This window comes from Stegostoma tigrinum, chromosome 1, assembly GCF_030684315.1.
Source record: "Stegostoma tigrinum isolate sSteTig4 chromosome 1, sSteTig4.hap1, whole genome shotgun sequence".
NCBI lineage: Eukaryota > Metazoa > Chordata > Chondrichthyes > Orectolobiformes > Stegostomatidae > Stegostoma > Stegostoma tigrinum.
In genome coordinates this window covers 49,403,839-49,428,626 of record NC_081354.1, presented here as the reverse complement: position 1 = coordinate 49,428,626, position 24,788 = coordinate 49,403,839, and the positions used below count along the sequence as shown (strand labels likewise).

At 39.6% G+C, this 24,788-nt stretch overlaps 1 long non-coding RNA gene across 1 annotated transcript; it reads right to left on the bottom strand.

Annotated features, from left to right (window-relative positions):
- Positions 1-1,445: 1,445 nt before the first annotated feature.
- Positions 1,446-24,053, bottom strand: LOC125448366 (uncharacterized). Its single transcript, XR_007246700.1, has 3 exons — positions 23,976-24,053; positions 4,169-4,264; positions 1,446-1,691 (listed from the first exon to the last, which is right to left on the bottom strand). It is a non-coding gene; the product is annotated as an uncharacterized LOC125448366 (long non-coding RNA).
- Between the last annotated feature and the right edge of the window lie 735 nt (positions 24,054-24,788).

The following is a 24,788-nucleotide window of genomic DNA, read 5'->3' as shown; positions in this document are numbered from 1 at the left end:
GATATTGTGGAAGCCAGGGCAATGGTGAGATGACGCAGACAAGCACAAAAATTTAATACCAAATAGATTTGAGGTTGAATGACTTTATATGAACACTTGTACATGTGTGGAAGAGTTAACTAATTATGACGCTGATGCCTTCAAGGGAACTCCTGTATTTTTAACCTTAAATGTTGAGATACTTTGTTATTGCATGTGATGGAATTACAATTGATCTGGAGACTGCAGAGTTCATGGAAATCGATAGACCTTTATAGGATAGAATGCCTGATATTCTTGTGAGATGTTCAACCCAAGGATACCTGTTGTTGTCCATGTAAGCCTTTTCCAGAAAGTTACCAGGCGTGTAGGTCTTTTGAGTGGTGATGAAATGTCATTGAGCTGGTACTGTGTGACCAAGTTAGTGTTGTAGATTCTTTTACTTCTTGGACCTAAAGCATTGAGTAGACAGCAGTACATAACATCCAAAGCACAGCAGATCATTCATCCTCTTGCAGCACTGAATCCAGTCTATCTTGATGCTACTGTGAGCGCTTACTTTCGATGCTACCTCACTCCATGCAACCGTGGTCTGTCAGAGTGGCCTCTTGACATCCTCCAAAAACAGTACAGCTCTTCGGCTCCCGCAAGGAAATGTGATTAAGATGTAATGGTGGGGATATCTTTTGAGATGATGAAAAGAGTTTGAGTGATTTTTTTTGCTCTGATCTAAACCTGTTTCTGGACCAACTCCATCAATGTGTCTTTGGTTCATAAATCTTAAATTAGTAACCATTTCAGCAAGTTTCTGATGTACAAACTCATCAAGTCATAAGTTGCATGGGAACTAGAGAGTAAAAATTCCACAACACAATTAAGACATTTCTGAAGAATGGAAATGGACCTTTTAGCCAGGCACTTGGCTGCCTCTGATCTGCACCTGGTGGTTACGGGCCCAACTCCAGAATTCAGTGATGACCCATTTTGACTGTTTCAAGAGTCTTAACCCTCACCATGAGAATCCATAAATTTACAGAGTCAATACATAGGCTGTTAAAATCTGTATAATGTCCATTGAACTGTAATGATATGAAGATTTCAAATATATCAGTTTCAGAATTAAAACAAAACACTCTACCAGTATAAATGCAAGGTTGAAAAGGCTGTTCTAGCAATTATGATAGCTTTTGTTTTTAGATTTTCTTAAATTCTCATTATGAATGCTTGGCTGATGTCCAAAAGGTATCTTGTTTTTCAGCAGTAGGTTCTAAGTTTACTGATTAGCAGCTTAAAGAGAATATTAAATAAGTAGTTGGCTTTGATGTGATCTTTCAAAAGAAGTTTGTTTTTATAAATGATTAACCACCTGGAGTTTAATAGATATTTTTCATTGAAGGCTAAAACAAACTTTTAGAACTTAATTTTATTTTATATCAAGACTTCTGAGATCTGTACATGGTGAGAAGAAGCTAAGTTGGCATGGAGGGTATAAATTCCAAAGGCAATGAATACCAGCTGATATTTCATCATTTGCCAAACTTTGTCTTCTGGTGGAATAATTTTGTTTTTGTGTTGCTAGTTTTTTAGGGGAGGAGGGAAATGTGTGATTCTTGATCCTTTCCCTTTTTATTCAGTAAACTGTACAAGGAATTACAGTCATACATTAGCTCTCCACACTGATCGTTAAGGCAGAAACAGGGAAACTGGATTGGCTGAAACAAAAATAGAAAACTGGCATGTAATGACAATAAAGTGGCTTACATAAGACCATAAGACATAGTAGCAGAAATAAGGCCATTCAGCCCATCAAATCCACTCCACCATTCAAATCATGGCTGATGGGCATTTCAACTCCACCTCCCTGCACTCTCCTGTAGCTCTTGATTCCTTGTGAGATCAAGAATTTGTCGATCTCTGCTTTGAAGGCATCTGACGCCTGGCCTTCACTGAACTCCGTGGCAATGAATTCCACAAGCCCACCACTCTCTGGCTGAAGAAATGTCATCTCATTTCCGTTTTAAATTTACCCCCTCTAATTTTAAGGCTGTGCCCACGGGTCCTAGTCTCCCCGCCTAACGGAAACAACTTCCCAGCATCCACCTCTTCTAAGCCATACATTATCTTGTAAGTTTCTATTAGATTGCCCCTCAACCTTCTAAACTCTAATGAGTACAATCCCAGGATCCTTAGCCGTTCATCATACATTAAACCTACCATTCCAGGGATCATCCATGTGACTCTCCACTGGGCACGCTCCAGGGCTAGTATGTCCTTCCTGAGGTGTGGGGCCCAAAATTGGACACAGTATTCTAAATGGGGCCTAAGTAGAGCTTTATAAAGTCTCAGAAGCACATCGCTGCTTTCATATTCCAACCCTCTTGAGATAAAAGTTTTCATATCAGTGTAATAACATTTGTATCTTATTTTAATTCAGTAAAGTTGGTTATAAAGTTTAATTTTATGTTGTATTTTCCTTTTATTAGACTCTTCTATCAAGCTGCCTGAAAAATTGAAAAAGCAGCAAGTGTTAGAAATGGCATTTACAATGTATCCACCACTTGGAGCCAGATTGGGTCATAGGTCCGCTCGCTTGTCAACGTGGATCAAGCCAATAGTAGAGGGAGAAGAAGGACAGAAATACATATGTAAGTTAAAAGAAAACCCTCCAATCACACTAATCATAACTACACCATAACCAACTTTGAGTGAACCAAATATCTAGTTCAAAGGTGATGGCATCGAATTCACATTTGCAGTGTCACTACAGAAAGAGGTGGTGCTGTGGAGTTGGGTTGATAATGCATAAATCTTCCAAATTCTGAGGGAAAGTTTTCACAAGACAAAAAGCAGAGGTTTTCAAACTGATTTTTGGAACAGGACATAAATAGGAGGAGCCATAATTTAGTTTCACTGTGCTGGGTGAAAAGAAATCATTTTCTAAAGAGAGAGATACATGATAGGGGAAGCTTCATTAGGTCATCCTACGCCAGTAGCCTAGGTGTAGACACAAAATGGCAGAGTTAGTATTCCTGGAAGAATTCATCTAAATCAAATGGTAGAACAGTCTGAAGTGCTCTCACTGAATGACCTATGTATCATTTAGTGTCTCTCTTGATAGAAAGACAAAATATCTGGACTCTCTCCAGCAAAGGGCTAAAATTTAGCTCCCAAGTACAGCTGCTTTGGGATCATGTCAGAGGTTAAAGTGTGAGAAATCTGAAACTGGAATCCCAATGACCTAGAACATGACTACTTCCAGAATTAGTGAACGTATTGCAAGTGATTACAATCAGATTTAAATATATTCTCATTATTAAAATCAGTTTGTTCACAGGAAATGAGTTATTCATTTAAATTGTATCATGAGGTTGCCTGCCTTCATTTTGACAACCATTTAATTTTTCACTGGATTTCTGATGACTGGATTTCTGAGGCCTTAGGGAACTTGGCAGTTTAGAAGATGCAAGTGGGGTCAAATTATGAGGTAAGTGCTTATGGATGAGGGGGAGCAGGAATGTTTCCACTAGGCCCAAGAAGCCAGCTAGTAAAACCCAAATCTCACAATTGTATCTCCCTACTTAACCAACCTGCTTCCTCCCCACACCACACTCCTACTAAATTAGTAGCAGACACGCAACCACATCGCCTTCACCATCTGGCTGACCAATTTCAGGCCTGTAACCACTATTGACTAACCATGCTTGGGAACTCTGAAAATGCCTGCAAATTCACCCACCCTGTCAATGTGGACTCTTGTGCAGAATCTAGACCTCAGCAGTCATCATGATTAGAACTCTTTTCTTACTCCACCCTGGCAACCTGGAACCTAAGACCTCATCCCTGCCCATTTACCTTGGTTTCCAGAATCAACCCTGCCACTTGTTCTATAATTCATTCTGGCAAGTGTCTGGGGCTGAACTGAACATTTTCAATTTTGTTGTCATATTTCACTGTGAGATGAACTTCCAACTGCATAGCCATAATGTTGCTAAAACTGCACATTGCCTGTCCACCTTGCTTCAGCGCTTCTTCTGTACAAATCCTTATCCATGACACTGGTTTTTCCAGCCTTGACTGATTCTGACTAGCACTACTGACCAGCCTTCCACATTCTACCCACCATAAATCAAATGTGTATTCACTCACACCAAGTCCAATTTGTCCAGCACCACTGGAGACATTGACTTACAATGCTGATTAGGAAGTACTTTGATTTTAAAGTTCCCATTCTTATTTTCAAATTCCTCCATGCTGTTGGCTCTCCAGGGAATAGCTTCAGGCATACCTAAAATAAGATGCCAATCTGTGAATCAACACATTAATCAATGCATGCTAAACAGCAACTGCAGCATGTAGTAGTGCAGTAACCAACTAAAAATATTAGAACTCCATAGTTCTGTCAGATCCAACAATGAATAGTAGTGGACAATTAAATAACTAACCGAAAGAACAGACTCTTTGAACATTCACCTCCTCAATCATACAGGAGCTAATCGTATCAACGCAAGCAAGGGAAGCATTTGAAACCATCTTTAGCTAAATGTGCCAAGTGAATGAGTCATCAAGTCTTCTCCAGCATGACCCCAGCATCACAGATGCCAGTCTTCAGCCAATCGATGCCACTCCACATGATATCAAGAAGTGGCTTGATCTCATTACAGCCTTGGTCCAAACATGAATGTGGAATTGTTTTCTGGGCAAATACAGAATAGCCCAACCTAGACTGGATATTGTATAATAAGAAAGGAATAGCTGGATAATTGAACAAGACTCTTGGGGTTCGGTGACCATCATAGAAATAGAGTTTCTCACTGACATGAACAGAGATGTAGTTGATTCTGACACAAGGGTCTGAATCTAATACAGGAAATTATGATGGCATGTGGCACAAGTTGGTTATGATAGATTGGGGGACATTACTTAAAGAGATGATGGTCGAAACGCAATGGCAAGAGCCCATGGGTGAATTGCAAAACCTATTCATTCCTGTTTGACACAGAAATAAAGTTGGTGGCCAAACCATAGTTTACATGGGAAATTAGATATAGTGTTAAATCTAAGGCAGAGCAATACAAGTTGGTCTGTTAAAAACAGACCTGAGGAGTGGGAACTGTTTAGATTTCATGAAAAGTGGACAAAGGGATTCATTAAGAAAGAAAACATAGAGTACTAGAATAAGCTTATGGGTAATATTAAAACTGACTGTAACAGTTTTTATAGGTATGCGGAGAGAAAAAGATTGGTGAAGACAATTTTAGGTCCCTTTTAGTCAGAAGCAAGGGAATTTGTAGTGGAGAAGAAAGAAATGGATGACCAACTAATATATATTTAGGTTCTGTTTTTACAAAGGAGGACAGAAATAGCATACCAGAAATGTTGGGGAAACGCAAGATTTAGTGAAAAGGAGGAACTGAAGGAAATCAGTATTAGTAGGGAAATGCTGTTGGGAAAATTGATGGGTTTGAAGTCTGATAAATCCCAGAGCCTGATAATGTACATCCCAGAGTACTTAAGAAAGTGATCCTAGAAATAGTGTATGCATTGATAGTCATCTTTCAAGATTCTTTAGACTCTGATTGGAGGGTAACTAATGTAACACTTCTATTTAAAAATGGAAGCAAGAGAGAAAATGGGGAGTTATAGACCAGTCAGCCTGATGTCAATAATGGGGAAAATTAGAAATTTAATAGCTGAGCACTTGGAAGACTGTGGCAATATTGGACAGAGTCATAGATAATGGGAACTGGAGCTGGATGAACACAGCAGGCCAAGCAGCATCTTAGGAGCAGAAGAGCTGACGTTTCGGGCCTAGACCCTTCATCAGAAAAGGGAATGGGAGAGAATTCTGAAATGCATAGGGAGGGGGAGGCGGACTGAAGATGGATAGTTGCAGTGGGAGAGAGATCCCCTGAGGTTGGTACGGAGGGAGGAGGGTAACTTCTTCAGGTTAGGCATCCTGGAAGAGGCTTCGTAGTGAGATTAAAATTGTGATCAGAGATAATGGGAACTGCAGATGCTGGAGAATCCAAGATAACAAAGTGTGGAGCTGGATGAACACAGCAGGCCAAGCAGCATTTTAAGAGCACAATCCTCTCCCCATCCCCCTTTTCTGATGAAGGGTCTAGGCCCGAAACGTCAGTTTTTGTGCTCCTAAGATGCTGCTTGGCCTGCTTTGGACAGAGTCAGTATCGTTTCAAAAAGAAAAATCATGTTTGACAAATCAATTGTAATTCGGAGTTTATGAGGAAAAGCTAGTTAATTTGGTTTATTTGGACTTTCAGAAAGCAAGTCCCACACAACAGATTAGAGTGTAAAAGCACATGGAATTGGGGGGAGTGTATTAAAGTGTATAGAAAATTGACTGGGAAATAGGAAACAGCGTAGGAATAAATAGGCTTACTTTTTCCAAATGGCAGACAGTGACTAGTGGAGTACAGCAGAGATCAGTGCTAAGACCCCAGATGTTCACAATGTGTATTAGTGATTTATGTGAGGGAACTAATTATAATACCTCCAAATCTGCAGATGGCACAAAGCTGGGTGGGAGCGTGAGCTGTGAGAAAGATGCAGAGATGTTGCAGCATAATTTGGTTCAGTGAGTGGGCAAATGCATGGTAGATGCAGTAAATTATGGATAAATGTGAGGTTATTCACTTTGGGAGCAAAAACAGGAAGGCAGATTGTGAACTGAACAATTAGATATTGAGACAAAGAATGTGCAACAAAGCCTTTTGTCCCTGTATACCAGTCTCTGGAGGTAACCATACATGTGTATTCATAGCAAGAGGATTTGAGGACAGGAGCAGGAATGTCTTGCTGTAATAGTACAGTGCCTTGATGAGACTACACCTGAAATATCGTGTGCAGCTTTGGTCTCCTTATCTGATGAAGGGCATCCTTGTCATAGTGGGAATGCAACAAAGTTTTAGCAGGCTGATTCCTGGGAAACCAGGACTGACGTGTGAGGAGTGGTTGAATTGGCTAGGATTGTATTTTCTGGATTCCAAAAGAATGAGAGGGGGTTCATGTAGAAACCTAAAATTTCTAACAGGCCTGGATAGTGTGGATGCAGGAAGGATGGTCCTGATGATATTGGCATCCAGAATCAGGGATCATAGTCTAAGGAATTGGGGTAAATCATTTAGTACTGAGGTGTGGAAAAAGCTCTTCACCCAGAGAGTGGTGAGCCTGTGGAATGCATTACCACAGAAAGCAGTCAGGGCCAAAACATTGTATATTTTCAAGAAGGAGTTAGATATAGCATTTGGGACTAAAGGGATCAAAGGATATGCAGGAAAAGTGAAACAATGCGTTTCTAGCAATCCTTGACAATATTCAGACATGGAGTGATAAGTGGCCAATACATTTAATGTCTCACAACTGCCAGGCAATGGCCATCTCCAACAAGAGAGAGCCAAGTCATTTCCCTTTGACTTTCAGCAGCATTACAATCACTGAATGCCCCATTATCAATATTTTGGGGTTACTATTGACCACATATTTAATTGGACCTGCATGACAGCAAGGCAGATTCTTGGCATTCTATGGCAAGTGGCTCACTTCCTGAATCTTCAAATTCTACTCTTTATAAGGTGCAAGTCAGGAGTGTGATACAATGTAATAACTTTTCACTTAAAGTCCAGTTGTGTGATTTAAACTCAACTTAATTCGGTGTTCCTGTAGTAATCAACAACTAAGCTGCAAGACATTTTTCATTTTGAAAGCCTAATCTCAATTTGAAATACAGTACAGAACATTTGTGGTACTTTTGATTTTCTGAATACTTGCTGCTAATGGACCCTGGTATCCACACTAATCAATGAAGGTCATTTAGAAAACTGACCCCTAAAAGTGGTAATAGATACAAGGATGCATTTTACCAAGTTGCTTACACAAACCCGCAAGTCTAATTTATAAAGAAAATTTGTGATGTTCAAATAATTTCAAAATAGTGAGCTTGTTATAAAAGCCCTAAACCTATTAGCAACGTTAATTTAATGTTTTTGTAAATATGCATATTGATCTTCAAAATTATCTAGCAAAACACCCTCCAATTAAATTTAACACTCTAAAACAAGAATCAACAAATTGATATCAACTATATCAAGTATGAAGTATCAAAAGCATGTATCGGTGAGTATAATGTCAGTGGACGAGTAATTCAGACAGGCAAGCTAATGCTCACAGGTTCAAATCCTACTATGGTAGCTGCTGGAACTTAAAATTGAGTTGTTAAACATAGAATGTAAAGCTGGTGCCTTGGCTGATGACCATGTCAACTATCATTGATAATTGTTTAAAAATAATCCCTAAACCAATACCTTTTATAGGAAGAAATCTGCCATCTTTATCTGGTCTGGCCTATCTGTAACTTCAGACTAACAGCAATACAGTTGACACTGAACTTCCTTCTAAAAAGAGTAAAAACAGATATTGCTGGAAAAGCTCAGCTGGTCTGGCAGCAAATGTAAAGAGAAATCAGAGTTAGTGTTTCAGGTCTGGTGACTTTTTCTCAGAATGGGCCTTGAAAAATGCCCTAAACCTATTAGCAACGTTAATTTAATGTTTTTGTAAATATGCATATTGATCTTCAAAATTATCTAGCAAAACACCCTCCAATTAAATTTAACAGTCGAAAACAAGAATCAACAAATTGATGTCAACTATTCCATCCAAGACTATTTATGGATGGCAACAAATGCTGGCTGTATCAGCAAGGCCCACATCATAAAATCAATTGACATGTACATGATTGCTCACATTGTAAATTAAGCATCAAGTTAAATCCGCTGTTTTAAATAATTATTTGATGTACTGTTTATTCAATAAGCAATTACCAATTGACTGTAATCACTGTTCTTTATGTACTGTAGATTTGTTTCCTGAAGAGCTGTTTTCCCCTTTAGTTGCTTTAGATCTCAGATTTTTCCACAGTAGATTAGCATAAGATTGTGAGTGTTTTTTTTTCAAATGTTCCCTAACCCTACCAAAGCAGCAGGCTCCCTCAGAAGAAACCCATTAACTTCCTGTCAACTTTATACTTTTAATTGTAATTTTGTTCGGGGTACAACAATGTACTAAAATTACAATTTAGATATGAAGAAGCTAAAGTACTCTGGAGTACTTGATAGCATATAGATACTTGACTATAACTGTGTGATAAACTGTAACTTGCATTTTATCTCTACTCAGTGGAGAATGGGATCTTTATTTCTCATTTAATCACAAATCACAGAGAAAAATCCACTAGGTTCATCATGGATGTGCTGGCTCTGGAAGAGCTTTCCCATCATTTCCATTCCCTTGCATTTCCCCATTTACCTGCATTTTTAGTTTTTTTTTAAAAAAATACATGCACGGCATCTGGTTTTGATTTTTATTTGATGTTGTTTTCTTTCCTTGCTGTCAGTATTTTACATCTTTATCACGCAAGTTATCAAATTATAATGATTGCTCTTTATTAACTTGGCAGATGCTGGGGCAGGATTTGATGCAGTTGGAAATCACTGACATCACTGTTGGCTGACTGTGGTCAGAATTGTTGAGGGTCAGGTTGCAGACAGGAACATCTGGGAAAGCTCAGCTGGTCTGGCAGCAACTGTGAAGAGAAATCAGAGTTAACGTTTCAGGTCTGGTGACCTTTTCTCAGAATGGGCCTTGAAAAAAGCCTAATGAACTATTCAGTTCAAGACTGATGTATCAGTAAGAATGACTTCCACACAGTCGTTGTAAGCTGCCTGCATACCAGACAGCAGAAGTGGTAATGCTATAGTCAGGGTTAAATGAGAAAATAACAACTACTCATTATAGAAGTCCAAAGTCCAACGTCTTTAGATATCGCTGTCTACATATTGGTGCCAGGTTCAAAGAAGCGGAGCTGATTGCATAACATGAATGACCAAGTTGTACATCATAGTTTGTAAAAGCAGTCATAATGAAACTGAATTACCGAATTGCCTTCATAAATAGAAACATAGAATACAAAAGTTGAAAGGTTTTCCCAACTAGGTGACTACAAACCAGTTAGCTTCATGTCTGCCACAGGGAAAATGTTAGAAACTATAATTAAAGGCATTTGTGAAAGCTCAAGGCAATTAAGCAGAGCTAAATGGCTTTGTCAATGTAATATCATGCTTAACCAAGTTATTGGAATTCTTTGAAAAAGTAACTTGTGGATAAAATGAAACCAGTATTATATTTAGATTTCCAGAAGGCAATTCATAAGGTGCCACATTAAAGGTTATTGTGGAAAACAAAAGCTCATGGTACCGAAAGTGACATATTGACATGGATAGAAGATTGCTGGCTAACAGGAAACAGAAAGTAGAAATAAGTGAGTGTTTTTTCAGGCTAGCAAAATATCACGAATGGTTCATGCTGGAGCCTCAAATCTTTTATAATTTATAAAAATCATCTGGCTGAAGGGATCTAAGGTATGGTAGCTAAATTTGCTGATGACACAAAGATAAGTAGGAAAGTGAGTTGTAAAGAGGATATATGGAGCCTACAAAGTGATATAGATAGGTTAAGTGACTGGGCAAGGATCAGGCAAATGGAGTACAATGTGAGAAAGTGTAAAATTGTCAATTTTGGCAGAAAGAATAAAAAAAATGACCTATGTGGTGAAATGTTGCAGAGCTCTAAGATGCAGAGGGATCCAGGTGTCCTAGTGCATGAATCACAGAAGCAGGTATGACAAATAATCAGGAAAGCCATCAGAATGTCATGCTTTTTTGTGAGAGGAATTGAATGCAACAGTAGAGAGATTAGTGGCATTTGTATGACAACATCTAGAGTATTGTGTATAGTATTGGTCACCATACTTATGGGAAGGACAAAATGGCCTTTAATAGGTATGGATGGGAGGGAGAGAATGACATGAGAGAAGTGGTATACTGTCTGTTATTCTCCATTCTGAGAGACAATAATTTGCAACAATTTGTGGTTTCTGTCCTTAAGCTTTTTTTTTCAATCCAAATTGACACTGACACTCCTATTCTAGGAGCCTCAACTTTGTGAATGAGTCATTTTTTTATAGGGCGTTGTGCTTTATTGTTTCCAAAACCTTACCCATCTGGGTGTTAAATTAAGCAACCTGTAGTTATGTCCCTTCCTGGATAAATGTATGACATTTGCCCCTCTCCAAACTACTGGCACTTCGTATTTAGGGAAGATTGTAAGTTATGGAAGGATCTTCTGCTATCTCTACTGCACTTCCTTTAATAAACTGGGATGCAAGTCACCTTGATCAGTTGAGTTATCCATACCCACCTTAAATGCTGCCTGTCAGCTTTCATCCGATATGTTAGCTCTGACAGTTCAGTTTCCAGCAATGTTTTGCACCACCTCTATCAATGTTTCATCCTAATTCAGTTGAGCACATAATGTTCACAGAAATTCTGCTGGACACACTTCAGAATTTTCTATTCCTCTTTGTGCACTTTCCAACATAATTCCTCAAACATTAATCTGGAAAACGTCTCTCAATGTTCCCACTTTATAAGTCTCAAACATCTCTGTGGCTCCTCCTATACCTGTGTCTCTTTCTCTCTCTCTCTCTCTCACTCTCTCTCTTTCTCTCTCTGCAATAACTCCCACATCTATCACTGTCTCAATATTTCAAAGTACGCAGCAACCTCATGGCGTTGACATCTCTAGGCCTGAGAAATTTTAACCTCTGTATAGGCTTAATCTCCTATTGAAACCAGTAGGAATAGTTAGATTTAAGGGATAGAGACAAACATCTGGTGACAGGAGGCTGCTGCCAGACAGAAAACATAGATAAGTGCCAGTGAAGAAGTTACAGAAAGCCTCATTACTGGAGGCACATAGGGTGTCTGAAATTTTCCTGTGGGGTCTAGAAGGGCACTCCTATAATACAAGTTTCTATTGATTTAAATTAATGGACATAAAGTCTTGGGGAATCTTAAAGGTGAAAAGTTGCTTCATTGGTTGTACCAACTGAATACATTTCCCATTGCCATAATGTGAATGGATTGTAATCAGTTGAAGGCTAACAATTAAAATCATGCTATTAATAGAGAAACATGCCATTGTAAATTGTAAATGTTTTATTTTTACTTTCTTTTTCAGTGTATAAGCACCCGATCCTAAAGAAAGCTAATATCCAAGTTGTTGGTAATTTGATAACAAAATCATTTCTTGGAAGAGGCCAGTCTTGAAGTTTGATCCAGAACATATTCAACCACATTTTAAGGAACAATCAGTACATTGTCTATTTAGCATGAGTTTTGAGTCAGCTGCCCCCATGAAGCATCCTCAGAAAAGTAAGGTATCTGTTTCATTTCTTGAGGGTGTGGATCCAATCAAAATATTATTGAAGCAAAGGCAAGAAATTACTTAAAGCATAAATTGTTTTGTAAGACTTAACATGGCAAAGAAAACAGTACTGACATGAATGTTACAAGAGGATCATGAACTATTCTAAACAGAGAACAGTTAAATGAAATATTAAATACTGTATTTTATCTTTATATGGCTGCTGAAGAACTGATTATTTTAGCTTATCTAAAGGAGAAGATATGCAAATTTAATATGAATTTTTGAAAATTGGCATTTTGGCTAAGAGAATTCAGTATTGGCTTCCAGAAGCTGGAGATGAAAATCCTTGTCACCCATCTCACTTGTGCTCATCTTGCAGTCAAACTGGGGCAATGTTAATTAATATTAATGTTAGCAGCATCCACTTCTATCACAGACAAAAACAGAAATTGCTGGCAAAGCTCAGCAAGTCGGGCAGCATCTGTAGAGAGAAATCAGTGTTAATGTTTTGGGTCCAGTGATCCTTCCTCAGAACTGATGGTAGCTAGGAAAGAGTTGGTTTTTATGCAAAACATTAGGCTGGCGAGAGGGTAAAGAGAAAATGATAGGTGGAATTAAAGCCAAAAGAGAGAGAAGAATAATTGAACAGATGAAGGAGCGGATAACAATTAGCCTAGGAGAATGAATAGCTACTAACGGGGAATATTATGCTAACATGGGTTGTGTGTAATAACAGATCTTGTGAAAACAAGGGCTGGTATGCAGAGGTTGGGGTAAGGACTTGGGCGAAGGTGCCTCATACCCTAAAATCGTTGAACTCAATATTGAGTCCAGAAGGCTGTAGAGTTCCCAAATGGAAAATGAGGTGCTGATCTTACAGCTTGCGCTGAACTGTGCTGGAACACAGCAGCAAGCCTGAGATAGAGATGTGGCCAAAGAACAAGGTGGTGTGTGTCCACTTGTGTCACTTTGCTTTCTGATACACTCAGCAACACAGCCTTGGTCACCAAACATTCCACAGCTAATTCTAATGGGAAGACATTTTGAACAAATTAGATCTAACCATCCCTTTATGAAAAAATGTAGCTTTGTAATGTACTGGTAGTGTCCCTACCTATGGGTCTAAAGAACAAGATTCAAATCCCATCTGCTCCAGAGGTGTGTCATAGCATATCTGAAGAGATTGGTTTAAAAACCCACATTACAGTTGGAGTGTTGTTCCCATGAGCCCATAGGGAAAGAAGCTAAGAACCAGACGTCAAATCCTTTTCTTGTTGCTCTGAAGAAAACAGACATTTTTTTTTACCAGCTGGAGGCATGCTTAATGAGTTTTCAAGAAACATTATTCACTTTCTTTCTTAGCTCCTGGGTTATTCACTAGCAGGATGCCCAGAAAGATTGGCAAAGAGCTCTGTACATATAATTTTAAGAATAAAATTAGGAATTTTTTTATATATGTAGGTTGGTTAGAGTTTGAACTTTCTTGTACAAATGGAAGGTTAATGTTGATCAGTTTTGAATTTTAAAACCAAGATCAAGATGGGAGTAGAGATAATGGGAACTGCAGATGCTGGAGAATCCAAGATAACAAAGTGTGAAGCTGGGTAAACACAGCAGGCCAAGCAGCATCTCAGAAGCACATATGCAGTTTGGTCGCAGACCAGACTCAAGAGATGAAATGGTCTCGTCCTCTTCTCAAACTTGAGTCCTGCTGCCTGGAGTGTATGTGGTGGTCCTGAAGCTCAAAGACCAATAGGTAGGAATGCCAATCAAAAAACCAAGTTGTATTCTTTTGTCTGTCAGATGCCAAGGAACAGCCCAGCACCACAGCAGTTAATTCTAATGATTCAAGGGCTGCTCAGAAAGGCTACACTTTGATGTCATATGCAGCAGAGGTGGCTCAAAGATTGATGGGACAAGTTTGGGGTATTTAGAATGTGGTAGAAAGTAATTTCAGTCTTATTACTCCAGCTGCAGTCCTCTCTAAAAAGGCTTCAAAAAATCAGTTGCATAATACATATATCTTCGGCGCTGTTCCTACTGCTTAGGTTTCAAAGTGGCGTACGCAGTGTGCAGAAAGTCCTTATGCTGACGATGCTGGATCGTTTTGGTAAGGGTGTTAGTGCAAATACAGGAACTCTGTGGCATACATGTATCAAGTAGGCAGATTGTGATGGTAGGTGGAATGTAATGTTGATTTGGTGCTATTTCCCTACTACAAGCTCCGAACACTGCGACCATTTTTTCTTCTCATGCAGCTAAACATGTCTTAAGTAATAGGAACCACCCTTACTGGAGCTATTTAAAGGATCATCAAAGCTATTTGGTTATGGATTTCTGCTGGTTGTTGCTGCATTAGGAGAAACGATTGGCACGGTTCTGCTGTTTAAAATTGTTGAAGGTTTTGTGGTGATATCTCTGGGCCAGAAGATCTGGCAGGTCCTACCTGCCCTGTAGGTATGTCATAACATGTCTGAGCAGGAAGTGTACACATATTAAGACGGTCTTGTGACACAATGGTACGATCCCTACCGCCCCAGCCTAGAAAATCCAGGTTCAATACTTACCTGTGCCAGAAGTGTGCTATAGCAGGTTGATTAAATAAGAAAAGTTGTTAAACACATTGTGGTAAATGGTTCTGGCTGCATGAATTCTACTCAGAATGTTTTCTCCCACACATGAGTACAGTGTTTTTATTTCACCTGGCCTGCGACCTCATTGGGAGGAGAAGCAGAGGCATCTTAAAGAGTTGCACACAGAGAGGAGACAGAGAGAGAGAAGAGTTCTCAATCGAAAGCAGCATCTACCCAGGGACCATAAAACCAGAAGGCATAGGGGCAGAATGAGGCCATTTGGCCCATTGAGTCTCTTTGTCATTCAGTCACAGTTGATAGGTTTCTTAACTGCATTCTCCTGCCTTGTACCTCACCTTTGATCCACTTACTAATCAAGAACCTATCTATCTCAGTTCCAAAATTTACTCTGTGACTTAGTCCCCAGAGCCCTCTGCGGCAATGAGTTCCACAGATTCACCACCTTCCGGCTGAAGAAGTTCCTCCTCTGTTTAGTTCTAAAGGGCTATCCCTTTACTCTGAGGCTGTGCCCAGGTCCTAGTCTCTCCTACCAGCAGAAACATCTTCTCCACATCCACTCATTACAGACCTCTCATAATCCTGTAAGTTTCAATCAGATCCCATCTCATCCATCCAAATCCCATTGAGCACAGATCCAGAGTCCTCAACCACTTCTCGTATGACAAGCCTTTCATCTCTGGAATCGCTCTTGTAAAACTGTTCTGGACCCCTTCCAACTCCAGCACATCCTTCCTTAGATACGGGGCCCAAAAGTGCTCACAATAATCCAGAAAAGGCCTTATACAGCCTCAGCAGTACATCTCTGAATGGCATTGCAGGCTTAACTTTAACTTTAACAGTTGAATGTAATTTAGCAATTTGTGCACATGCATTGGTTGAAGAAACCTACGGAGGAATGTCTCGTACGGGGACATGGTGATCATTTTTGGTGGTTTAGTACCTACCTAAGCCCTAACCTAATTGGAAGCATTCTGGAGCTCTCCCTCTGACATAGGAGATGGCCTGAAAATTCTGACAAGGCTAAACAAAACTAAAAATTCAAGATGATAATTTTAGTCTAATCTGACTGGTGGGAAACAAAAGCAATCAGATTGGCTAGAGATAGTAGGAACTGCTGATGCTGGAGAATATGAGATAACATGGTGTAGAGCATCCTTGACCTGAAGAAGGGTCTCGACCCGAAACGTCAGCTTTCCTGCTCCTCTGATGCCACTTGGCCTGCTGTGTTCATCCAGCTCTACACCTTGTTATTTTCAATCAGATTGGCTACATGTTTTACCTGCAGCTGATTTTTCTTAGCCAATGGAAAGTACAGTTGGTTGGACTACAATATGGACAGCTAATCTGAACACATCAGTTTCCCTCCAGCTGAATGAGGTTAAGGTTACCTTAAAAGGGAATATATCTTTGCTGTACTTATTGGAGGCCTTGAGGGGCAGGTTGAGTTAAAAGCAAGAGTAAACCCCTTGAGCCGACTCCACTTTTAAATTAGGTTACGCCTAATCTGATTGAAACCTCAACTCTACGTTCCCACCTACTCTGATAACCAACCTTTCATCTCTTTGCTTCCCAAGGAATTACCTACCTCTGTCATAAAAATATTTAAAGACTCTTCTTCCATTGTCTTTTGAGAAACAGAATTCCAAGGATTCATGGCCGTCTGATAGAAAAAAAATCAATTTCATTCCTGTCTTAAATGATTAAATGATGCCCTGACTTTTAAATACTGCTTCCTAGTTCTGGCCTCACCCACAAAAGGGAACATCAATTCCACCTCTACTTTATCAAGACCATGCAGGATCTTACATACTTTAATAAGTCTTGTTTTAAATTCCAGTGAAAACAAACTCAGTGTGTCTGCCTGATTACCAATTTGATTTCCTAGCTGAAGCTGCAAAGAACGAAGAGATGCTCTGGGATTTTGCAATGCACCACAAAAACACAGAAAATGTGTTTAACTACAATGACAACCATTGTGGACTGCATCACACTCATCTGAAGATAGCACACTGAGTAGATAAATATTACTGAGTTTTCCCAAAGCTAACTTTAAACATTTTTCAATGCCTTTCACTGTACAAGGTAAGGTTTGAACACATTGAAAAATAAATATGTTTCACATGTTTACTGTGTCACTGTTTTTATTTTATTACATAGGGCTTGTTTGTAGGCAAAGTCAGGTTGCACAGCAGCCTCCTCAACTATCTCAAAGCTGCGATTAACACAAATTTGTGGACAGGCCCCCTGCGATTTGAATTATTACAATGTTACTGAAAATTGCACTAACGTTTGCAGAAAGCTGCCTTTCAGGGCTTGATTTTTTTTAATAGAAACAGTGGCCAAGTTGTGCTGTCTCCTGGAATTGGACCAATGCCATCACAAAGACAGCACTCAAGTAACAGCTAAGATGATCATGGCACCGAACTTTAAAACAGGGGTAAGAATTTTAGACTTGAAGTGTTGCTGGATCAGTAACCAATCCGGGTCATTAATCACAGCTTTGATGGGTGAATGAGACTTGCTGCAAGTTAGGACCAAGCCTGCAGAGTTTTGTATGATGTCCAGTTTGTGTAAGGAAGGTGAGAGATTGGCCAGGATGATTGGAATAGCCAAGGCAAGGATGAGGATTCATCAGCATTGGAGCTGAAGGAGGCCTGGAATTAGTCACTGCTATGGAGATACAAGTTGCTAACTCTGGGTAATATGCAAGTCAACATCGAGATGCAGAACTTAGTTTAGGTGGAGAGAGTAAAAGATGGGATTGTTCTCCTGAGAGCATTGGTGGGTAGGGTGAAATACGATAACAAAGTGTGGAGCTGGATGAACACAGCAGGCCAAGCAGCATCTCAGGAGCACTAAAGCTGACAATTCGGGCCTAGATCCTTCATCAGAGAGGAAGGGAAAAATCAACAACAAAGATGATAGTTGGGAACCACACACCCTGTCCACCATAGACCCTTGATAACATTGTGACAACCATGGACAAAGATGTACCAAGAATGCATTTGTAGGTACTGGGATCATTTGTGCTTGGAGTTTTGGAGGGAGAGGGAAATTGAAGGTTCTGAATACTGAGTCAGTCTCCTACACTATAAGTTCTACTCATTCAGCCTTGAGCATTCCTGCCATATGTATCTGCATTGACAAATCCTCTATACAACAACAAAGATCATGAAATGTCTTCCTTAAGCTTATTTTCTGTTAAGTTGAAGCTCATCAGGTCAGCCGCAATGATATTGGAACCCTTCTACAGATTCTACAGCAACATTCAGTCCATTCAGAGATACTTTCACATGTGCTCTGTAAATTATGATTACTGTAGATGTTGTTGGAAAGTAGATTGGCACAGCCAAACACGCGAGAAGGTGAGCTGCTCCAGCCACTGTCATATTTTGATTCATGCTTAGGACATACGGCAAAAGGAAAACAAAAATTATTCATACAGTATCTGCCTTTTCGATTCAGGCCCAAGAAAATCCAATCACAGAGTTTAATAATTGAAGAAGGGCCAAACTGACTTTCTGCAAAATAAACTCCTGCTTCTTGCCCTGTAAAACCTGTTTCTGTCAATCTAAACTGTGAGTCACATTGACTCATCCAGTTCACTCGCCGTCAAATTTACTGCATATCAACACTGTTGCATGCAGTGGACCAAAGCAACCTGCATGGAAATGAATGATCCTACCAATGTTGCATCAGTTTGAGATCAGATGACAAAAATTTGTTTGTCCTTAAGAAGGTTACTGTGTACATTTTCTAATGTGGAACTATAGTTGTCTGCTTAATTGTTAATTACAATTTCAAAGAGACATGAGAGGAAACTTGCCAAACTGATGGTCTTTGAAAATGTATGCTCATTTTCTAGTACTTTGCCATGTCATTCTATGATATCAGAGGGCTGCCCTTGCTGACTATTACACGTGTCAAGTTTCAAGTACATTGCACCAAAGTATTTCATTACATCTGCACAGCCAGACACTCAAACATTGTACTGAGTCTTTTTGGCAGAACTCACCCTCTGACATTAACCTCTATCCTGCAGAAGTACCTTTCATATCTGTTTTCAGGAAAAAATTGTATGTAACAAGAAGCATTTGCAGACAGGAAATAGTCATTAAACTTTTAGTCCATATGAGGAGAGGGCCAGCAGGCACAGAGGTTAAAGAAAAAGATAGGAGGGAGAAGGATTTTGGAGGCCTTTTTCAAGAGCTTAGCCATTTTGTTCTTATTTTGTTTTCATCTCCTGTACAGGTCAATAAAGTTTCTGCCAACAGATATTGGAATACACCCTGAATAGTCTTTTGGTACAAGGTGAATTTCAGAAGCTGGAAAAATTTTAAAGCATATAGGAGTACTGATGTGTCTCTAGGATGAATAGATGGAAAGTTTGATTTTGACATGGAAATTGAACATACCTAAAAAGGAGACTATAAATAGTCAGTTATAATAGGCAGAAATCTTTATGCCTCCCCATCCCAAGCTTTTTGAAGGACGTTCAGGAGAACTTGAGTGGGAGGCAAAGATTCAGTTTCCAAAATGGTGATTTATGGTTTTGTTATTAGCTTTTCAGAACCTTTCAGATTTTCTGGAGCTTCATGGTCAGGAACCTATTCTGCATTCATTAGCATCTTATGAATACTCATTAGCACACCAGCCTGCTGGATTTGTACTCACAACCAAAATTCTGTTAGCCAAAAATGGGAAAGGTGTGTGCTCACAAACCCAACTATATATGTGAGGCATGTTTTGGTAGATTTCTTCTTTCAAGTTCCATTGATTACTTTCAGTTACTTGCCTCCTTCATAGCCATAAAGCATTGAGTAGATGGTAGTGCATACTCTGGTAGAGCACAGCAGGTCATTAATCCTTTTGTGGCATTGGAATCAAGTTTGCAAATGCTGCTCGTGAGTGACCTCCATTTGCCATCCCTAGAGAAAAGCAATTCAATTCTCTCCTAGACAGATTCAGGAGAACCTCCAGGGAGGTATCGTTAAAAGTGTGAAGCTGCTTTTGTTTGGTCTCTGATAGGTCACCTCAGTACTGGCTCAGCAAGTTTCCATTGGAGGCAATGGCGTTGCTTATTTATAGCTGTCATTGTCATTTTTAGCTTTTACAGCTTGGGAATTATAAACTTCATCCTGTTGTTATGGTATCCAGTAAGCTAGAGATTTACCGAGATGAGAAATGCAGAAAAGTTGTGTTGGCCCTAAAGCTGCAAATTTACTGCTGTGGACATCTTGAAGAGGTTGAGATTTTGGGGTTTTGGTGGAGGTATTTTGGCTTATACATGATATTCAAAGTTGGGGTTCAAAAAGGGCAATTGCTGAAGTTTTGCTATTTCGGAATGGATGCTGCACTAAGGTAGAAAGATTGAGGAGCTGGGGAGTGTTTTGCGTGAATGGTTTCCACTGAAACATTTGGAGGATGGCTCAATTTCCAGCTGAATGCTCACTGAGAAGGCAGAAATATTTCAAAGGGAAATTAAATTGACTGAACCATGTACACTTCCTGACTTTCATGCTTTAAATGTTGTCACATTATTAGAAGGCCAGATGTATTCAATGCATGGAAATCAGCTGACTATGAATCTGCAGAAAAATAATTTTTTTAACAAATTCATCCTGAACATAACCCATTCCTTGATCAAATTTATAATGCAAGCAAAACTGACTTAGGTTGTTGATACTTGCTAAATTCTAACCTGGCAAGTGTGAATGAATCTGGCCATACTGCTTTTCAACAGAATAAAGATAGAATTTCGGTGCCTATGTGTGCAATTGCTGCAGGCTCACAAAGTAAATCTTTTGGTTGTTAGAAACTTTAAGTGTTCTGAATTATTAAATGTGATGCGCAGTTACCTGTATTTTACAACACACAGAATAATGCAAGGTTGGGCATAGACATTTTCACAAGAATAGTTTCATGATGTTTTTGCACCCACAATGAAATGAATTTTAAATTAGAAAAGTGGACAAGCTGTAAGATAATGAAGCTAGATAGGTGTTGAGCTTACCTTTATCATAGAATCCCTACGGTATGGAAACAGGCCATACAGCCCATCGAGTACACACCAACCCTCTGAAGTGTATCCCGCCCAGACCCACCCCTCCTCCACCCTATCCCCATAAACCTGCATTTTCCATGGCTAATCCATCTAACCTGCACATCCCTGAACACATTGGGCAATTTAGCATGACGAGTCCACCTAACATGCACAATCTTTGGACTGTGGGAGGAAACCAGGGCACCTGGCAGAATACCCTTCAGACATAGGGAGAATGTGCAAACTCCACACAGACAGTTGCCTTAGGGTGGAATCGAACCCGGGGTGTCTAATGCTGTGAGGCAACACTGCTAATTACTGAGCCATTATGAATCCGAGTTAGTGAATGATAACATGTTCAGCAATTTCTTGCCTCCAAATACAATGTAATTGACTCAATGCATGGACGAGGGTGTCAACCAGAATGTGAAATGTTATTACACAAGAGATGATAGTGTGAGTCAATCATGAAGCCACTACACAGAATTTTCAACCTGTTTATGGCATAAAAGTCACAAATTTTAACATTATATTTGTGTAAGGTTTTTCTGATGCTGGGGAATTTAAAGGATTGAATGAAAGATCTAGAAAAAATTACCTTCTCTAAAATTATGGAAATGGTGAATGATATATCTTCTACACCCGCAATCAGCAAACGTTGTGACAGTCAGATAGATGTGTGGGTTGAAGCTGACGAGGCTGAAGAGACACATACTGTTCATGATGCAGAAATTGTGGAGACTTGTGAATTCTCAAAAGCTGGAGAACATTGAAAATGAATCTGGAGAAGGTTTCAGTGAAGAGGACATAATAATTTGGGCTAACGCTCCTTCAGTTTTTGATACATTGGTTAAATTTGCTGAAAGGCTGATTTGTTATACTGCACAAGAAAGTTTATGCAGTAGCACATTTTGCACACATGCCGAAAAGGCAGAGGACAAATCAGCAAGCTGTTTATCAATAAAGCATCCAGGGCTTGGCCCAATCCCCCACACCTTCAGCAATCGCCAAAAGAGACACTGAGGGTTAATTGCTCTTGAATACCTACACTTTATATTGCCTTATACTCAACTGAGAGAAGAGTCCCCCAGGTGAAGCCCAGGCCCAGCACCACCGCCGTGTCACCTACCACTGTGCTCAGGGCGTACAGGATTGGGCTTCTCTAGCAATAGGTCATCTCTCCCTCGGTCACTGACTCGCTCCCATAGTCACTGATTGACTCCCTCGGTCACTGAGTCACTCCCTTAGTCTGTCACATAGTCAGTCGGAAAGGGGAAAGGAGAGGGAAAAAGATGAAATAAAAGGGAGGAAGAGAAGGGGAGTGATAGAGAGAGATAGGGAGAAGAAGAGACAAGGGGGCAGACAGAGAAAGGGAGAGATAAGGAGAAGCAGAGAAAGGGAGGGAACTGGCTGCAAGGTTTCATCCTGGAGCCATTCCTTACTTCAGAGGATCAATGCAGCTGTAACAACACTTAAGAAGCTTGACATCATCCTGAACAAAGCAGCCTACGTTAAGGGAAATTGTAGATAGGCAATAAATACGGGTATAGTTAGCAACGCCCATGACCCCTGAGTGAATAAAAAAAAGTTTTAAGGTACAGTTGAAGATGAGAAGTATATACATTTAACCTCCTCAGTGCAGTCAAATTATTTTGTATATAATTTTTTCTAAGTTTATGCTTTTGAAAGTTTCACACTGCCTTCCATTTGTAAATGTAACTCCCTGTTAGCTGGTGTTTTTGATTAACTGGCAGCACCTATTCCCCACAAATAGATAAGAGGGTTGTTACCTGAAAAGAACAAGTTTACTAATTCTGTGAAGAAAGCAACAGATGAAATAGACAATGATATTATAAAACCTCCCCCGTATTGTGCTTTTGAATAAGAAGGCTGAAAGTATGTTCTGTCATGGTGGATGCATGGGAGCCACATTTTAGCTGTCTTGTCCTTACATAACAATATTATCATGAGCCAGGTCTGCAGAGCATATTTTTGGCCTTTGAAATACCACCCTGCTATCTTCTTGGCTCTTCAAAAAAGAATGGAAACACAGCTTGCGGCTGAGTGATTGAGTCATGGGAGCTGCTGAGAAAACACATAATTACAAGTGATTCTACTCCTGTGCTTTTTCTTGTGCAAATCACCTGATACTTTATTAGATTTTCTGGCGTGAGTGCATTTGACTTTGACTCAGTCTGCTGCCCCTCCCCTTGAGGACCTCATTTATCTCTCTTGGTTTACAATGTCTTACAATGAGGCTCTCCTGAACTGGAAGCAAGTTCTTCCAGTGTGAGGAGTTCTGTACCATAGCTCCTCCATGTCTTTGAGGTCATTTGTTTTGGAAAAAGCATAGGAGATGGGTGAGGCCAGCAGAGCTTTCACTCCTTACAAAGCCCTCCAGGAACTCCCTAAGTCATTAAGGATCCAGCATCTTGAGATCCCTGCATCTATATCCCTGAACATTTTCAAGAATTTATAAGAAAATTCAGAATCAGTGAGATGAAGAAGAGTCAGCCAACTCTCTTTATATCAACTAAAAGTGGCAACATGTGGCGCAACATTCCACAAACTGGCCTGTCAACCTGGAACATACTTACAATTCCCCACCCTCTGGCAGCTGTGCTAAAGTTAAGCCCTGAAAAACAGAAATTAACTTAAAAGTCATATTTTTCATATATAAACTGCAAGGCAATTATCTCTGTGGAAACATGCTCAAAGTCCTGAAATCTGACAGAAAGAAGTGGTAGGCTCTTTTCTGCTGCTGGAAATGTGTTGAAATTCCAGCACAGCCAAACAATGTACCAGTTAACCACTGGATTCAAATTGAGCACTCTAGTCTACAAGAGGTAGCGAAGAGTTTCTGCATTTGACTGCATTACAAAACCTTGACAGCTAAAGACAGCTGTACTGAAACAGCTCTTTAAGACTGACTGCAGGACTTTGTAATTTAGTGACGGTTTACTTAAGGAATCTTTAAATCAGCACTGACACGTTTCTTAACATAGGTGGTAGATAAGAAATCTTATTGTCAAAGTAAATATGTGCATCCAAATACAGCATCAAATGTGCAATCTCACCCATCTCCTATGCTTTTTCCTCTTTCAGAATCTGCAAATAAAGAGACTTGGATAAACATAAATCCTCCATGACTCTCATGCTAATGAGTTCTTGAATAACTACTCCTGAACAAAAGGTACAAAAATGCTTTCCACCATTAAGCTCTCACACAAATGCCCAAACAAGTTTCAAAATTTTGCTTTGTGCTGCAAGATTAAACAGTGCGGAAAGAAACAATTGCTATGAAATAAAATAACAGTAATGCAGTTTAGCAAAAAGGGACAAACCAAAGCGCAGCAGGCCTCCATGGCAACATCCTTTTCTACTTACACCATCAGCTGCTGATTTCAATTGTCCACTGTATTATAGGAGGACCATAAATATGTTTGAAGGTGATAATGAAACTTGTGTTGCAAATTTTGCTTTGATCATTTTGCAAAGTGTTGCACCCTGGTGCTTTTTTCACTTTAGTTATTTTTACTGTGCCAAAAACGGCAAAAGTTCCAACAATCCAAGAAGTGCCCAAGAATTGGGCTGCTGTGTTAATTCCCGTACTCTGATTCCTGTTGTAATCTGGAACAACAGGAGCATTTACAACAAGGTATAACGTGCTAATGAAATACCTGACTGAAAAATATTAGCTTTTTCAAGCTTGACAGAGCAGACTGTGACAGGATCTAGAACTGCAGATTGATAATTTTAGAACTGATGCGAGAAGAAATTTCTTCACTCTGAGAGTGTTTTGAATTGAATTCTGTAAACCAGAGAGGTTTTGATGCTCAGGCAATGTTTACATCCAAGACTGAAGTTGTTAGATGTTTGGGTTCTACAGA